Source organism: Tiliqua scincoides, chromosome 8 (assembly GCF_035046505.1).
Source record: "Tiliqua scincoides isolate rTilSci1 chromosome 8, rTilSci1.hap2, whole genome shotgun sequence".
NCBI lineage: Eukaryota > Metazoa > Chordata > Lepidosauria > Squamata > Scincidae > Tiliqua > Tiliqua scincoides.
Window position 1 is genome coordinate 55,029,241 of NC_089828.1, and position 17,714 is coordinate 55,046,954.

The window sequence follows — 17,714 nt, forward strand, 5'->3', positions numbered from 1 at the left end:
GGTAGTATTGCCACTGCCCTGTAAGAGCCAGTGTCTCCGTCCAAGGATACTGAGACCCTCTAGGCTTAACTATATCCCTTGTAGGCACTGAGCACTTTCCTTACTTAAAGTCTCAGTCCTCAAGTTACTAGTCCACAATGAGGATTTTTGGTAGCTTGCTGAACGGCTAGGCAGGATTCTGAACCTTTGTCCCCAACAGACAATGAACCAACATGGTAAAAGGATTTTTACTTTATTAAGTACATAGGGTTACAAAAAGTTACAAAAGGCAGCAAATGCTAGAGGCATAAAAACTTCTAGGAAACATATCAGCATAAAACAACAAAGCTAACTGGCTAACTCTATTATTCTCTGACTCTCACCTGGGTCAGCTTCTTTTGTAGATCCTCAGGTCAGTTACCTAAGGCCACATGGTCCTGGTGGGGCAGGATGTGCACCCACCTCCTATCTCACCAAGAGACAGAGACCAAAAGACCCTGTCCTCCGGAAGTGGGGCTGGAAGCTCACCCTCTCAGCTCTTCCCTCCCCCCTGGAGATCTACAGCTGCATTCCATCCTTGATGGGTGTCTTTCTGGCTGCCTAGGTGCTACATTATCACCTTCCATTGAGTTGTAAATTCTTAGCAGCTAGGACTGCAAGCCCCTTGCAAGCCCCTTCTGTGTTACTGGGTTACTTTGGTTCAGGCTTTGCAATGCTACTAGGCCTGAATTGCACAGATTCATGATAAGCTGGTGTGTCACAAAATAAACACAGACCCCCCCCCCCAAAATATTATTGTTTCACCCTCCCATCAGTGCAGGGGCACCAAAATGGCTACCATTGCATCCGGCGGTGGAAGGAGCAGACAGTGACATACCTGGGGGGCTAGGGCGTCAAATACCATGGGCATCAGGCTATGGGAGCAGTGGTGTTCTGCCATCCATCCCCCACGGCATCCCAGGTCTCCTCTGGGTCAGAGAACAATCATTCCCCTACCCCAGAGTAAGCCTCCATGGCGTGGAGGAGGAGGTCTACTTGGACCCGCACTGCAGGATTGAGTCAGGGAATGGGGTTAAGATTTGATGGCTGCTGCTACTGTCAAATCTGCCCTCTTCTCGGACCCAATCTGCCCTTCTCATGCCCCTGTCGCTGCCACTTTCTGCCCTTCCCAATTCCCCGCTGCCTCCCCCACTAATTTACCTCCATCATTTGTCATCTTTGCACTGCTCTGGTGTGTGCAGGAAGGCTCTGGCCTTCCCACTGGCCCTCCAGCAGCATGTGACGTTGTGCACTGCCTGGCACCTTTTACGATTGGCACTGACTGCTTTATGGCAGTCGGCACCAGTGTAACGTGAGTTCCGCCAGTGGCCAGCGAGTATAGGATTGCGCTGACAATTTGTTTTCTGGTGGGGATCAAGATCCGTGTGTAAGCAAGCAGTCCGAAGCGGAGACTGTAAGGGGGCATCTTCTGTTTAAGTCTAAAAATAAATTTAATATTGGCACTGAAATCCCTCTGCGCCAAATGGGGATGCTTTCAGTGGATCACAAGTTAAAACTTGCACATTTTCTCCTCTGAGAACGTCTTGCAAGTCTGGGATGCAGAAGCCAAAGAAGAAGCTTCTGTGTTTCACGTCGAGTCCAATTTCAGCCTCCGCTGAGATTTAAGACGGGTGTTTTAAAAAGAAACCAAAAGACAAACACCCAAGAGGTGCCATCGAATCTTGTAACTTCCAATTAGTCCCAGTGGTTTTTTTTTTTGCTTTGGATTCTGCTTCCTTCTGGTGATTTTAGCTTAACTCTAGGAGGTTAATTGAATTGACATGACATTAAAGTGTATTAGAATCTCTGCCGAGCTCTTGACTGAGCCCACGGGATTGACATATGAAAATATGTCAAGGGCCCTGGGTTTTTATAAACCAGCCTTGGTAATCATTCTTTTCCTGATGCGATCCAAAAAGGTCAACACCAAGTCACCCCTGCATGTAACTGAAAGAGTTTTGCATTTAATGCTGTGCAATTGATGAGTTTTCGAAGGCCATCAAAGGTTACCTGTTCATTCCAAGCATGTTGTTTTTGTCTTAAAGGAAGGGGGGGGGGAGAGATGTGAAGCTAAATTTCTGCTCTAAATTCTTCCCTCAGGCATTCTGAGGTAGCCCCCTTAAAACTAGGATGATGTGTATTTCCATTATTTACTGTACCTGTGATGGACTTTTCCTCCACAAATCTGTACAACCCCCTCTTCAAGGTATCTAGGCCAGGTGCCATCACCATATCCAGTGGCAAGGGGTTCCACAGGGTGTTTTTTTTTTTAAAGCCATACCTGGAGTTGCCAGGGATTGAACCCAAGATCCTACATGCAAGCAGCTCCACCCAGCAACTTTTTCAAGTCCACTAGCTAAGGCTAACACACTTTTTAAAGCTTGGGAAGAGGAGAGCTGCATCTGGGGAGGTACTGCTTGGAGGAGAAATAGTAGATGGAAGAAAGGGGTTAGTGGCTTCGCCTCCCTGCTGATTTTTTCCACTCAAAATTCCCTTCGCCCAAAGCTTCACTTAAAAATGCCAACTCTGGCACCCAGTTCCATGGGGTTGCTTGTAATATTATTATTATTATTATTATTATTATTATTATTATTATTATTATTATTATTATTAATTTATACCCCGCCTTTTTGCCCAACGGGCACACAAGGCGGCTTACAATTTAAAAGTGCAACATGAAAAACAATTAAAAACAATTTACAATAATTAAAAAATCTAAAAACAAACAAACAAACCCCGTGGATTTTCATATAAAAAGCAAGAACGCCAGCCAGCCTGTCAACAATTAAAAGCTTTTTGAAATAAAAAGGTCTTCAGTCCACACCGAAACGTTAGCAACGAGGGAGCAGTTCTCAGTTCTAAGGGGAGGGTATTCCACAGTTCGGGGGCCACCACCGAGAAGGCCCTCTTCTTGGCCGCCGCCCCTCTCACATCACTTAGTGGCGGCACAGTCAAAAGGGCCCCCCCAGATGATCTAAGAGCACGGGCAGGATTGTAGGGAAGGAGGCGGTCCCTCAAATACCCCGGACCCAAGCCGTAAAGGGCTTTAAAAGTCAAAACTAGCACCTTGAATTGGGTCCGGAACAGAACCGGCAGCCAATAGCATCACCGCCAATCGTAGCATTGTAGCATCACCTCCAATCACCATTTCCCTGTCTTGGATCCCCCTCTCCAGAGGCAGGTCTTCACTGGCAAATGGGAGCATTGGGATTTGGTGATCTCAGTGGCGTCTCTAGGGAGCTGTGTACCGCACCAGGTGACACCATAGGGGGGGTGACACCAAAATTGCCTGTGGCTGTGCCGTGGTTAGTGCTCTCTGTGATTGCGCACAATAGACTACATTTCCCATCATGCCCCTTGCCATATGGGGAATGGTTTGGCCTCGGGGTTGGGGGGCTTCCTCAAGGATTACTCTGAACATTGATTGAACACGGAAGGGTAGGGAAGGGCACTTGCCACCTGCCCTGCAGTGATCCACTACAAGCAGCAACGTGACAGCAACATTCGGGCCACCTGAGATTGCACTGGGGCTTGGGTGAGAGCCAGGTGGTCCCAGAGGTTATTGCCATGAGCTGCTGCTGGTCAGGGTTGACAGTGCTGGATGGGCCAAGTGTGTGACTCAGTAGAAGGCAACTACAATAATTCGGTATTGTAAATATTGTTTTATATTCAGTATTTAGATAATTTGCTTTGCATGTAGGATCTTGGGTTCAATCCCTGTCATCTGGCGTGCTGCGCAGACTCCCAGTTCCGCTTCTCCTTTTCTCAGACCTCCTTTGGACTGTTGTTGCTTTAAGAAAATAACTCCGCCAGGGTCTCCATGTACACATTTGCACAGGCCATTAGCCCTGGAATGCATATTAAAAATTTCCTAAAACTCCACCTTGCCTTCTGCAGAAAACATTTCAGGCGAGAGCCTTTGCCATCCGTTTTCGGATTTTTTTTGCAGGAGCAGCCCGCTGGCATAGTAATGAGATGGTTACCATGGAAATGCAATCATTACTCATTCCGGATTCCTCTCTGATTTTTATGAACTACTTTCCAGTTTCTGGAAAGCTTCTGGGGGGGGGGGGAATGTGTGTGGCTGCCACAGCAAGGAGAACTCCCCAAAGGAGGCTGATAAATCTCTCTCGCGGTTTTCGAAACCGTCTCACAAAAGGCCTTTTCAGACGAGGAAAGTGGGAGATGAGCACCTAGGCCTTGTGTAACTCAGTGCCTATATTTTATCTGGCGCGCTTATTTAATTTACTTACTTGTAAGATGGTTTTTGTTCCACTGTTCCCATTTTCAAAGACAACCGTCCAAGGTGGTGGACGAGTGAGAAATTTCATGGGTTAGTTGCGAGGGTAAAAAAAATGGAGATATAATGTTGTGATGATAAAGCATCCCTTTGGTGGAAATTACCATTTTGTTCCTAGAATGAATTGTGCAGTTTTCAATCATAGACTCGTAGTGTTGGAAGGGCCCTACAAGGTCATCTAGTCCAACCCCCTGCCTGTAGCTGGACGTCCTCCTAGAGCATCTCCAGCAGGTGCTGTTGAGTCTCTGCTTGGAGAGCTCCAGTGAGAGGGAATCCACTACCACCCTTTGCAACCTCTCCCACTGCTGAACAGCCCTGCCCATCAGCAATTTCTTCCCAATGTCCAGTCAAAATCCCCTCTCTTGCCGTTTGCACCCATGGGATCTAGTTCTACTTTCAGAGACAGTTGAGAACCAATGTATTCCTTTTTCCTTATGACAGCCGTTCAGGCAGTTGAAGAGCGCTATCAAATCCCCTCTCAGCTTTCTCTTCTCCAGGTTAAACATACCAAGCCCCCTCAACCTTTCCTTGCAGGGCTTGTTCTCCAGCTCTCTGATCATCCTCATCGCCCTTCTCTGAACCTGCTCCAGTTTGGCTGCATCTTTCCTAAAGTGTGCTGCCCAGAATTGAACACAGTACTTTATTTGGCTGCATATACTAATAATGCCTGCCTTGCAAGGATGGCCCATTCATTAGGCTGATTGGAATGGTTGCCTCAGGAGCAGATTGATGGAAGGCAGACACCTCCTTCCCTCTACCCAATCACCTTAACTTCTGTGTGTGTGTGTGTGTGTGTGTGTGTATTGAAAAAGGAAAAGAAGGACAGAGTATAAGAGAGATGAATGGGGGGCTAGAACCAGTGGCATCAGAAGGGTTTGCATCACCCAATTCAAGAGGCCAACACGACCCTGCTATGATGGACCTCCTTCCATGCAGGGTCAAGGCCCTGGGTAGTGGGCGAGGTAATGTACCATTGACCCACTTCCCACTGAGGGGGGACATGATTGAGACATACAAAATTATGCAGGGATTGGACAGAGTGGATAGGGAGATGCTCTTTACACTCTCACATAATACTAGAACCAGGGGACATCCACTAAAATTGAGTGTTGGGCGGGTTAGGACAGACAAAAGAAAATATTTCTTTACTCAGCGTGTGGTTGGTCTGTGGAACTCCTTGCCACAGGATGTGGTGCTGGCGTCTAGCCTAGACACCTTTAAAAGGGGATTGGACAAGTTTCTGGAGGAAAAATCCATTATGTGGTACAAGCCATGATGTGTATGCGCAACCTCCTGATTTTAGAAATGGGTTAAGTCAGAATGCCAGATGTAGGGGAGGGCACCAGGATGAGGTCTCTTGTTATCTGGTGTGCTCCCTGGGGCATTTGGTGGGCCGCTGTGAGATACAGGAAGCTGGACTAGATGGGCCTATGGCCTGATCCAGTGGGGCTGTTCTTATGTTCTTATGTTCTTATGGTTTTTTGTGTGTGTGTTTTTTGCTATAACTCTTGATAGAATAGAGGTATTTCAACATGGTTTCTTTCACTGCATTCTGCATGAAATTATGCATCGATTGACATATAACATGATAGCATTATTTAAAAATACCAAGATTTAAAATTTTTTGGCTAGTAGTGGTGCTCACACACACACACACACACACACACACACACACACACCCGGTGTGGGCCACACTCTCCTAGCAATGCCACTGGCTTGAGCGCTGAGAGTGAACAGGAAATGGGAGGGTGTGAAGTTTTTGTGTACTCTGCACTGCTCAGCCAGCCAGCCCCGTGAAGGAGGTTAGACTGAGAGGTCATGACTTCATTTGCCAGCTTGATCCAAAGCCATTCCAGGAGGTTTTAAAAAAATTAATTAAATATACTGTATGTTTGCCTTGAAGTTGGATCACTTGTGAAATGTTCTTGCCCGGGGCTGCCTTCCTTCTAAAATGTGTATTTTGACTGCTCTTTTGTTGTGCTCTTAAGAACGTGTCAGTTTCACCATATCAAGTTTTGAAACATAAAACTGCAGAAATATTCTTTTTTATTTTTCACATTTCTAGACCACCCTTCCTCCAAGGAGCTCAGGGCAATGCACACAGCTCCTTCTCTCCTCTTCCCTCACAATGACCCTGTGAGGTAGGCGAGGCGAAGAGAGTGACTGACCCAAGGTCACCTAGGGGTCACTCTGAGCGGTGATTTGAACCTGGATCTTCTAGGTCTAAATCCCACGCTAGATGAAGACCATCCATTTTTTTTTTAGCTAATGTAATTTTTCTAGGGGGAAAGAACAGATTTGGCTCCTTTAAATCAGTTAGGTTTCTTTTGAAGTAGGCGAAACCTCTTTATGCAATAAAAAGTATTGTTAATTATTTTTAAAAATCTACTAAGGGCCATTGGACCTATAAATAGGGGGTAAGGGTCTGTTTTCCCCTACATATGCATAGAGAAGGAGATGAGAAAATCCAGCAGAACTGAGTGTGGGAAATGTCCACGTATAGGTCTTTGAGAAAAGTACAAGCAGAGAAACTTAGAAGCTTGCTCTACTATGATCTAGCTTTCTGGTTCTACCTGGGCTTGTATAGGGCCTCAGCTTTCCAGCTGCCCATTCTGCCTGCTGATCCCCTGTGGGGTAGCCAAATCCCAAGTAAATTATCTTGCGGAGGCTCCAGTGTAGCGTCTGCTACATCCTGGATGAGGGATTTCAGTTGCTGGGGGTCTCCTCGAGGTAAGGTGTCATTTATCCCCTTGCCCCTGGAGTAAGCTCCAGCAACTTGGGGCAACTTGGACCTGGGGCAGCAAAATCACTGGCACAAGTCCGTGTTATCCTGTGGATCAGGCCCTGGAAGGGGGATAGGATATGGCGTGTGCTGGTGCCGCCAATCCCGCCCCTTCCCAGGTCAGATTCACCCATTGCTGCCCTCCCCAGCTCTGTTCTGCCCCCTCCCCGCCTTTCCCCTGCCCCTGCACTGCTCAGCAGGACAGTACAAGTGAGCCTGGAACCCGCACTGTTGCAGTATGCCTTGTGCATTCCACTGGCACAGCCAAACCCCATGATTGTGCCATCTCTGAATGCCAGGCGCAAAGGAGTGGCAATAAGATAAAGGTCTCTTGTTGTCTTGTGTGCTCCTTGAGGCATTAGGTGGGCCGCTGTGAGATGCTGGAAGCTGATCTAGATGAGCCCGTGGCCTGATCCAGTTCTTCTTATGTTCTTCTGGATCAGAAGCCAGTGTGGGAATTTCACTTGAAATCCTCCCTCTGAACATCTGGAAGGCGCTGCAAGTCGTCAGCTTGAAACGTACACAGCGCAGTAAGAACTTCTGAAGAGCGCAAAGTTCTTCCACTGGCAGCTTCTGTTAGCACAGATGGTTTCCTCTCCCTGAGCCACGCTCCACATGCAAAATTTAAAAATCGGTTTTGCCGTGCATATCTTGCGCCTTAAATCCTGCGCACGTCTTAAGATCCCCAAACTCAGTACGTATAACAGTTTGTTCTTGGGCAACATGGAAGGGCTCTCACTGGTGAGTAATATGGACGTTTTGGGGCATTGATTCTGAAGCCAAGTGAGTTGGCCAACCCAGCATGTAGAGACGTCTTCCAGTCTGCTGGGCTTCTGAGCTTAAACTGCCTCAATTAACGTTTGCACAAGTGCTCCAGCTGGGACTCCCCGTCGCCTCCGATAAAACCCAAATATGGAACAGCCTGTTGTTTTTGTGGCTTGGGGGATTTCACCCCTCGTTGCACATTGCTCAATAAGCCATTCTGGCTCTCTGTCTTTCTGGAGGGAAGGGTCATTAGCGGAGATATTTCCAGGTCTCCTTTGCTTTTGAATTGCACACCTCTGGGGTGGTTGTTGACCCCAGACATCAGAAAAGAAACACTTAAGGCTAATCATAGAGCTAGTAGCATTTCATGCAGTTCTACTGCTCTATGGGGGGGGGGGGGTGGATGAAAGCAGTCCCCAGTCAAATGCTTAAGGATATCAAAGAAGAGCTGGATCAGGCCAAAGACCCATCTAGACCAGCTTCCTGTATCTCACAGTGGCCCACTACATAGCACTCAAGAGAATCCCTGTTGCTACTCCCTTGCATTCAGCATTCAGAGATTGCCTACTTCTCATGGCTTGTAACCTGTGATGGATTCTCCTCCATAAATCTGTCCAATTCCCTTTAAAGGTATCTAGGACAGATGCCATCACCACAACATGTGGCAAGGAGTTCCACAGGTTAATTACTCACTGGGTAGAAAAATATTTTCTTTTCTATGTTCTAACTCTCCGGACACTCAATTTTCGTGGACGGCCCCTGGTTCTGGCTTTGTGTGAGAGGGAAGAGAACATCCCTCTTTCCATCCTCTGCATAATTTTTACAATCATGTCCCACCCTCAAGCACAAGAGCTCTCTCTGCTGAATCAGACCATTAGTCCCTCTGCCACAGTTCTGTAGGTTCTTACAAGCAGGAGCTCTCCAAAACAGAGTCTTTTGCAAGCCAACTGGAGATGTCAGGGCTCGAACCCGCAACCTTCTGCATGCAGGGCAGGCTAGATCTTTCCAGCTGCTACTGCTACGCCCCTCCTCTTTAACTCACTGCTTCCCCAACTTCCTCCTTATGAACTTATTCAAAAGTTCCATCGCCCATCTTTAGTACCGTAACAAGAGGGGTCCATATGCCACTTCACCAACTTCTTTCCCACCCCCAAGTAAGGGGGTCAAGGAGGATCAGAGCAGCTAGGTAGCCTTCTGAGCCATCTTGGAGGGGGGGGGCTTATTTTCTAGTTTCACTGTTGTTTTTTTAATGTCTTAACTCAGCTGGGGTGTTAGCCAGAAATGTCAGACCAAATACACCAAAGTGATTCTTGTGATTCATGAAAGTGTCCTCCCACCAGAGCAAGAAACAGATGACAGTTATTATTATTCTTTTAATGTCATCTGTCACTCCTAGGAAGCATCAAAGGAATGATATTGTGAACAGTCGCAGGCAGTTTGCACATGAGCATCTCAGCCCTGGTGTGGGGGCTGCTAATGTGGCTCTCCACTCCAGCTGACTTCTTGCAGGACAAGGAGGGGCTGGTGACTTTTGAGGGTGTTGGGGAGAGGGGAGGGCAGCAGTGCTCGTCCCGAAGGGATGGTTTGAACACTGCCACCCCCAGCCCCCCCGTGGCTGTGTATCCAAGCTGAGGGCCATCTGTATTCAGCTCCAAGGAAATGTATTGGTCTGCCTTGGAGCAGTGATTTATCATCTCCTCCTTTTGGTGTGCTGGGAGCCCAACCACAGCAGCCCTGACCATTAAAGGCCTCCCTTCTCCCTCGTTGGGAGCAATTTGGGAAAGGACTACATGAGCCCTGCCTGCAAACGGGTTTTCAGCATCTCATAGAGCTGAGCGGCATTTGAGCTGGCAAATATTTCTGGGATCCTCCCAAACCTTGCCTGTTTCACTTGATTTCATTGCCTTTTTCACCTGATTTCTGATGCATGGTATATACATTACAGTGGATGAGGCTTACTCCCAGGAAAGGGTGGCTGGCATTGCAGCCTTGGAGCCTGCTCCTGTGCCTGTCTACTCAGAAGTAAACCCCATTACAGTGGATGAGGCTTACTCCCAGGAAAGGGTGGCTGGCATTGCAGCCTTGGAGCCTTCTCCTGTGCCTGTCTACTCAGAAGTAAACCCCATTACAGTGGATGAGGCTTACTCCCAGGAAAGGGTGGCTGGCCTTGCAGCCTTAGAGTCCACTTCCGTGGGTGGGGTTTTTAAAATATATATATTTTATTGTTTGAGAAAATGAGCAGTGGCAAGGTCTTGCAGCCACCCCCTCCCTGCCAGTATTGCTTTACCCAGCATGTAATTAGCCTGTGGAACTCTTTGCCACAGGAAGCAGTGATGACAACTCGCCTAGATGCCTTTAAGAAGGGACAGGACAAATTTCTAGAGCAGGGGTGCTCACACTTTTTTGACTCGAGAGCTACTTTGAAACCCAGCAAGGCCCAGAGATCTACCAGAGTTTTTTTTACAATGTTTGCGCCATCATAACATATAACATTTATGTGTACAATGTATGTTGGTGTACCTTGAGCCCCACTGAGTATAACAGGACTTACTCCTGAGTAGACATGCCTAGAATTAGGCTGTGAGGCTGCAATCCTAGCCACACTTACCTGGGAGTAAGCCCCATTGAGTACAATGGGCCTTACTCCCGGCGTTTCCTCCCAGAGGCACCTGAAGGGGGGGGTCGGCACTCCGCGATCTACTCATTTTGCCTTGCGATCTACCGGTAGATCGCGATCCACCTATTGAGCACCCCTGTTCTAGAGGAAAAGTTCATTATGGGTTACAAGTAATAGTAGGTAAAACATGTTAATGTATGAGTTGTTTTTTCTAAACTAAAACCTCAGGTATTCAGGTTAAAGTATTCAGGTTAAATTGCCGTGTTTGCACTTCGCGATAAATAAGTGGGTTTTTGGCACTCGGTTTGGGCACTCGGTCTCTAAAAGGTTCGCTATCACTGGTATATATGCACAAGGGTTCCTTTCCTCCTGAGAGCATCAGTTAAACATCATCCACTCAAGGATGACATAATGGAGCCACATTGCCCATCAGATGAGGCTAAAGAATGCCACCAAATTGGAATGAAGGTGAAGTTTCCTGCCCTCACCGTGAATGGAAGAGCATGTTCACTCTTTTTCCCAGTACCTTCTCATGTCCCGTCCCCCCCCCCAAAAAAGGGAGAGGGGCCCATCTGGCAGGCAGCTGGTTTGTGTGTTCATAAAATATCCCACCTCAGTTTTGGCTTTCCTGTAGTGTCCAATGCCCCAGCCTAGAAAGTAGCAATAGAGACTTCAATGGAAGTTTAAGTGGTCTCTGTAAGATGGACTCAGATAATTTGGATTATGCAAAGTACCCTGATGTACAGCTATGATGGGTACGTGTGTTAGAGGTGAGCTGTGGTGGGGTAGCTGGAGGGGGGCTGAGCACTCAGCCTGGCAGGGAGGTGGGTGAGCGGCCCCTCCCTTCTGAGCCATTCCCGACGGGGGGGGGGGAAATGGAGCCATACGGCTCCGTTTTGCTCAAAAGAGAGGGACCGCTCACCCACCTCCCTGCCAGGCTGAGTGCTCCATGGTGCAAGCTAGCTACCATGGCCATTGCTCTTCCTTCTTCCACTTCTTGAATTTAAGAAGGAAGGCTGAGAACAGAGTGGAAAGGGAGTATGGAGGAGAGAAGAGTTGTAGGTTAGAGCGTCTCCCATCATACACTCTAGCCCAGAACTCTTCTGTTTCACACTCCTGCTCCTGTTTCACTTTCAAAACCAGGGAGTAGAAGAAGAAGCATGACGTACAGAAGTGGAGAGTTATCCCCTTCCCCCCTCCAAATCTTACGCTTGAGATGACTGCTTCAGTTAGCCTTATGGTTGGGCTAGCCCTGGGCACAGTCATTTAAATAAAAACATTTTGAGCCTGTTGCATGCGTACTTTGTGTTACATTTGTCCATTGTTGCCATCCATCATCTTTTCCCCCCTTTCTTTTAAGATGGAGTGTGGTGTTGTGGTACCCGCTACCACTCTTTGGGAGCAGTGATTCTCCTCCTTACCCCCTACAATCTTCCCTGTGTGTTGTGTTATTCCTGGGGCACTGGAGGGGGGGGGAAATCGGGGGGGGGAATGAAAGCTGTGCAAAGTTACTACATTTGTGTGCTTTTAAGGCCCAAACTATGTTGTTTCTCCCCTGTAAAGCTGCCTTGGCCTTTAAAAATCTCCCTCCCCTTTCCTTATTAACTAATTTTTACAGATCTTGCCCCTCCCCTCCATCAAAATGAAGTGCAACATAGATTACATTTATTACGATTTTATGACGCCGTAAAATTTGTTACGATTCTACAACTGCCAAATGTCAGCCCTCATTCAAAGACCGTAGCAGAGATGAAAGCAGCACGAAGTAGTTAAATGCCAAAGCAAATCATAAATCAGCTCTCTCTCTCTGATGCTTTGGAAAGAAAGAGCAGCCAGGTCTCTGCCCCAAGGTGTATACAGTCTAGGAAACAGATGCGAGGGAGAGAACAGAAGAAAAGGGGAGGGAGATGGATGTGGGGGTGAATGTGTAAGCGTTCTGCAATTATTTAATGTGCATATATGTGGGCATCATGATAGGGATGGGGCATGCAATTCCATGCACGTCCATGCAGAACTCATTGGGACTCAGTTTCAATGGGACTTACTCCCAGGTCAGTGTGTATGGGATTAGAGCCTGAGGAGGGTTTTTTTGCAGGTGCTGGGACGAACAGTTGGATGTAGCAGGAGCAGCAAAGTGGGAAAAGTCTGCAGGCAGTGTTTGAAAGACCTGGTGCCAGCTGAATAGGCTCATGTTTATGGATGGTGCTATAATTGTGCGCTGGTGAGATATTTGAAAGTTGTCACTATCCCCCGCTAAGGCAGAGCGACCGCTGCAAGTCATTGAAGGCACTGAAATGGAGACGTTCGCCGATTGGATGGAATGAATGAGCGAGTGGGAGTTGCTGGCCTGTATCATGAATGGGATTTTTATTTTATTTTATTTTATTTGGTCTCTATCTGCATGGGACAAGGAATTCTGGCCTGTCGAGCAGAGCAACTGGCTTTGCTAACTGGAGTTGTCAAACGGACTGACAACCCCAGGAATGGGGCGCTACAGCATTAAAGGTGTGAGGGAGCAAATCAGGCATAGGTGGCCCCCCCAGGGAGGCTGAGCAACAAGTAGCCCACCGCTCGTTTCTTGACCCTCCTGGGCTACCTTGAAAGAAATGCACTTTGCACATGTTCAGGTGCATTCTCTGTTGTCATTTAATTTTGTGTGTATACACGAGTGCAGTATTATTGTATTGAGAGCCATTTCCCAGAGGCTCATTTCTGTTGACGTTTAGGATGGGTGCGCTGATTTGCTGGGAGCCCTGATATTTTTCTTTTGGAAATCTATCATGTGAGCCAAACTTTGCACCACCCTGAAATGCACTGTGCCCTCTCTACATCCTCCCCATGCACATTTTCTACGTCCTCCCCATATACATATACATTTTGTGTTTTGTTTCTGGCGTGGTCCTCTGGGAACCGCGCCTCCCCAGATGGTCTCTCAGTGTCCAGGCAACGTACCAAAAGAATGGGCATTATTGCTACGTGCGGCGACCTTGCAATTTGAAGCAGAATAATTTGCCCTCTTCCCTCCTGCTGTATCCAGTCTCATGCCAAAATTCTGACTGCCCGTTGAATGCCCCTCGTTTTTTTCCCCATTGCAAAATCCTTTTGTGCAAAGCAGGCAGGTTGGTTTGATTTCCGCCAGCCAACCCCCCCACCAGCTGTTTGGCAACTCACTGAGCCGATGCACCTAAAAATAGCCTCAAATGGGTCAAGAGAGAGAGAGAGAGAGAGAGGGAAAGTGTGTTGGTCTTTAGTGATACATGCCTAGCTTGTTGGTGGGGTGGTAAGCCAGGCAACGGGTTGCTTTGTGAGGTACCCCCCCTTTTCCTCTTGTTGCTGGAATGCATATAAAAAGCATTCAGCATGACAACCACCATTCATAAACTGAGCTCACTGAATCGATTGTGTTTGTCTCCCTCTTGTGGGTGCTGGGAGAATCGCAGCTCGGTACTCTCTTCCCATGTGCATTAGACATTTGCAGAGAATTTTTGTGCCTAAGGTTAGCAAACATAGTACTTTGATTGTTGAGAAAGTCGGGATTCATGGCATTGCTTCATGGGGTTGTAGTGGTGTTGTCTCCCCCCCTCCCCCCATCAGCCTCCTGAACCCTGGTTCTGGCGTTGTGGAAAGGAAGAACATCATCAAGTGGGCCTAGAGCTTTTCTTGGTCCCCAACATCCACTTGTGAACATACACAAACTTCTGAAGCTGCCTTCCACCAAGTCAGATCATTGGCTCACTTCATTCAGTATTGTCGACTGAGCGGTCTCCAACCTGGAGACTGCTGTGTTCAGGAAATGCTCTCCCTGTTCCAGCTCTGTGCAACTCATTTTCCCCTTTGACCACTGCTCAGGGATGCTCTGGGCAGTTGTGTCTATTGCCCAGTGTCCCAGCAGGACATCCAAGCAGGCAGCACTGCCTGGAACACCCCTGTGCACTGATCGAGGAGGGAGAATGAGTGGCGCAGCGGCAGAATAGTAAATGCCACTCACGGGGACACACAACTTTTTCCAAACCCTGGATCAGGCCCTCCAGGCCAGGGATTAGAAAGCCCTGGTCTATACAGTACTGACTGGCAAAGGCAGGGAGAGGTCATTTCTGACCCTACCTGAAGATTTCAAGGATTGAACAAGAAGCCTGAAAAGCAAGGAGGCCCTGCCACTGAACTACAGTCCCTGGTCAATGGATGGGGCAAGCACTGTGAGCATATGCAAACCAGAGCATTTCCTGAAATAGAGCAGTCAAAGACATTACTTAACTTTGCAACTGGGAGCCAGTATTCATTAAGAGATGACGTTTCTGCATGTTCAATTTTTGCATTTACAGATATTCTTAGAGAAATGGCTGGAAAACTTTAAGAAGGAGTTAAGTAAAAATCAAGATTTCTCATACTTAGGACATAGCCAGGCCGGTAACCAGGATTCTAGAGGTGGGGGGAGGTGACTATTTTTTCAAGATGGGCAATGATGTCAGGTATCTATACTGGTGCACAAAATGAAAGTCTGGAGAAACATCAAATACCCGAAACTCACCCAAATTTCATGAAGAGAAAATAATGTGGGTTTGTTTTTTTAAAGATGATGCATTCATTATCTGTAAAGCAATGTAACAATAATTGCACAGAATAAATGCATCTCTGCATGCCATGTAAAATATATTGCTTACATAGAAATAACATGAGACATAGCCTTTCATTTACACACCAGTGCAGTACACAGGCCTGCAGCCCTGGAAAAGTAAAACATATCACTGTAATGTAGGTAGTATTTACTTGTATTGAATGTGCCTATCTATCACCTATATAGTGCCTATCTAGCACCTATATAACGCCTATCTAGCGCCTATGCAGCACCTATATAGCGCCTATCTTATATACCGCCTATCTAGCTTCTATGCAGCACCTATCACCAATATAAACACCTATCTAGCACCTAAATAGCGCCTATCAATCACCTATATAGTGCCTATCTAGCGCTTATGTAACACCTGTCACCTGTATAGTGCCTAACACCTATATAATGCCTATCACCTATATGGTGCCTATCTAACACCTACAGCTTGTCTATCTAGCACCTATATAATGTGTATCTAGCGCCTATCTATCACCTATCTAACACCTATATAACGCCTATCTAGCACATATGTAGTGCCTATCTAGCACCTATTGAACACCTATATAGCGCCTATGTAAAAACCTAACACCCATATAATGCCTATCTAGCACCTATGCAACACCTATCTAGCACCTATATAGTGCCTGTCTAGCACCTATCGAACAACTACATAGTACCTATATAGTCCCTAACTAGCACCTACATAACACCTAATGCCTATATATCGCCTATCTAACACCTATACAATGCCTATCTAGCACCTATTAAAACCCATATAGCGCCTATCACTTATACAGCGCCTATCTAGCACCTATATAATGCCTATCTAGTGCCTATTTAACACCTATCTAGCGGTTAACACCTATATAACGCCTATCTATCGCATATCTAGCACCTATATAATGCCTATCTAGCACTTATGCAACACCTATCTATCACCTATATAGCGCTTATCTGACACCTACAGCATGTCTATCTAGTGCCTATGCAACACCTATCTATCACCTATATAGCGCCTATCTAACACCTACAGCTTTATCTAGCACCTATATAGAGCCTATATAATGTCTACCTAGTGCCTATGCAACAACTATCTATCACCTATATAGTGCCTATCTAATGGCTATCTATCACCTGTATAGCAGCTAACACCTATATAACGCCTATCTATTGCCTATCTAGCACCTATATAGTGCCTATATAATGCCTATCTAGAGCTTATGCAACACCTATCTATCACCTATATAGCACTTATCTAACACCTATATAACGCCTATCTAGCACCTATCGAATATCTATATGGTGCCTATCTAGTCCCTATCTAGCACCTACATAACACCTAATGCCTATATAGCTCCTATCTAACACCTATATAATGTCTATATAGCACCTATTTAACACCTATCACCTATATAACGCCTTTATCACCTATATAACATCTATCTAGCACTTATACAGCACCTATCTAGCATCTATAGAACGCCTATCTATCACCAATATAGCGCCTATCTAACGCCTATCTAGTGCCTATGCAACACCTATACTACGCCTATCTAGCACCCATAGAATGCCTATTTATCACCTTTATAGCGCCTATCTAGCACCTATATACTGCCTATCTAGCACCAATGCACCTGTCTATCACCTATATAGCACCCATAGAATGCCTATCTAGCACCTAACAGCTATATAATGCCTATCACCTATATAGCGCCTAACACCTCTAGCACGCCTATCTAGCACCTATAGAAAGCCTCTCTAACACCTATATAGCAGCTATCTAACACCTATATAATGCCTATCTAGCGCCTATGGAACACCTATCTATCACCTATATAGCGCCTATCTAGCACCTATAGAATGCCTATCTAGCACCTATGTAGCGTCTATGTAACACCTATATAGTGCCTATTACCTATCAATCACCTATATAACGCCTATATAGCACCTATCTAGCACCTATATAACATTTGTCGATGACACATTGCTGATACATTGATACATATTAAAATAGAATCTACTTTACATAAAAGCAAGAGGAAAGATGTGCTAGTCAAATAGAGTAACGTCATTGGAATACTAGCTTTTTTTTACACTATTCATTACTTTTAAAAACCATTTGAATTTATTGACTCTACCTAGCTGAGCTGAATTCTCCCAGCTTTCTGAGAGTTGAATCTCCTTAGCAACAGGCTTGGATCCAGTGTCTGTATTTGAGAGGGGGCCATGAACACTACCTGGGCTCTTGGAGTCCAGGTCTACCAGCTGGGCTTATCACCTCTGTGGCCATTTGCTGGATGAGTAGAACTGGGCTCCCGTCTGGACTTGGAGCCCGGGTTTACCTGTTGGGTAGACCTGGGCTCCTGCTTGAGCTTATCACTTCTATGGACATTTGCTGGGCAGGCAGACCTAGGTCTGCACTCCCACCTGGACTTGGAGGCCAGGTATACCTGCTTGGGTAGACCTAGGCTCCTGATGGAGCTTAAAGCTTCTGTGGTTGTTTGCTGGGTGGGTAGACCTGGGCTCCCATTCCAGCCAACCTCCTTGACACCGCCCAGTGGGTGTTCCCCTGACACCTGATTTTGCTCTCTGTCCTGGCAGGCGCCCTTCCCTACTGGCAGGA

At 46.6% G+C, this 17,714-nt stretch overlaps 1 protein-coding gene across 2 annotated transcripts in view; it reads left to right on the top strand.

Moving 5' to 3' along the window:
* LOC136659215 (calcium-binding protein 8) overlaps positions 1-17,714 on the top strand; it is a 77,888-nt gene that overhangs the window by 55,752 nt on the left and 4,422 nt on the right. The gene's annotated exons all lie outside the window — the stretch shown is intronic.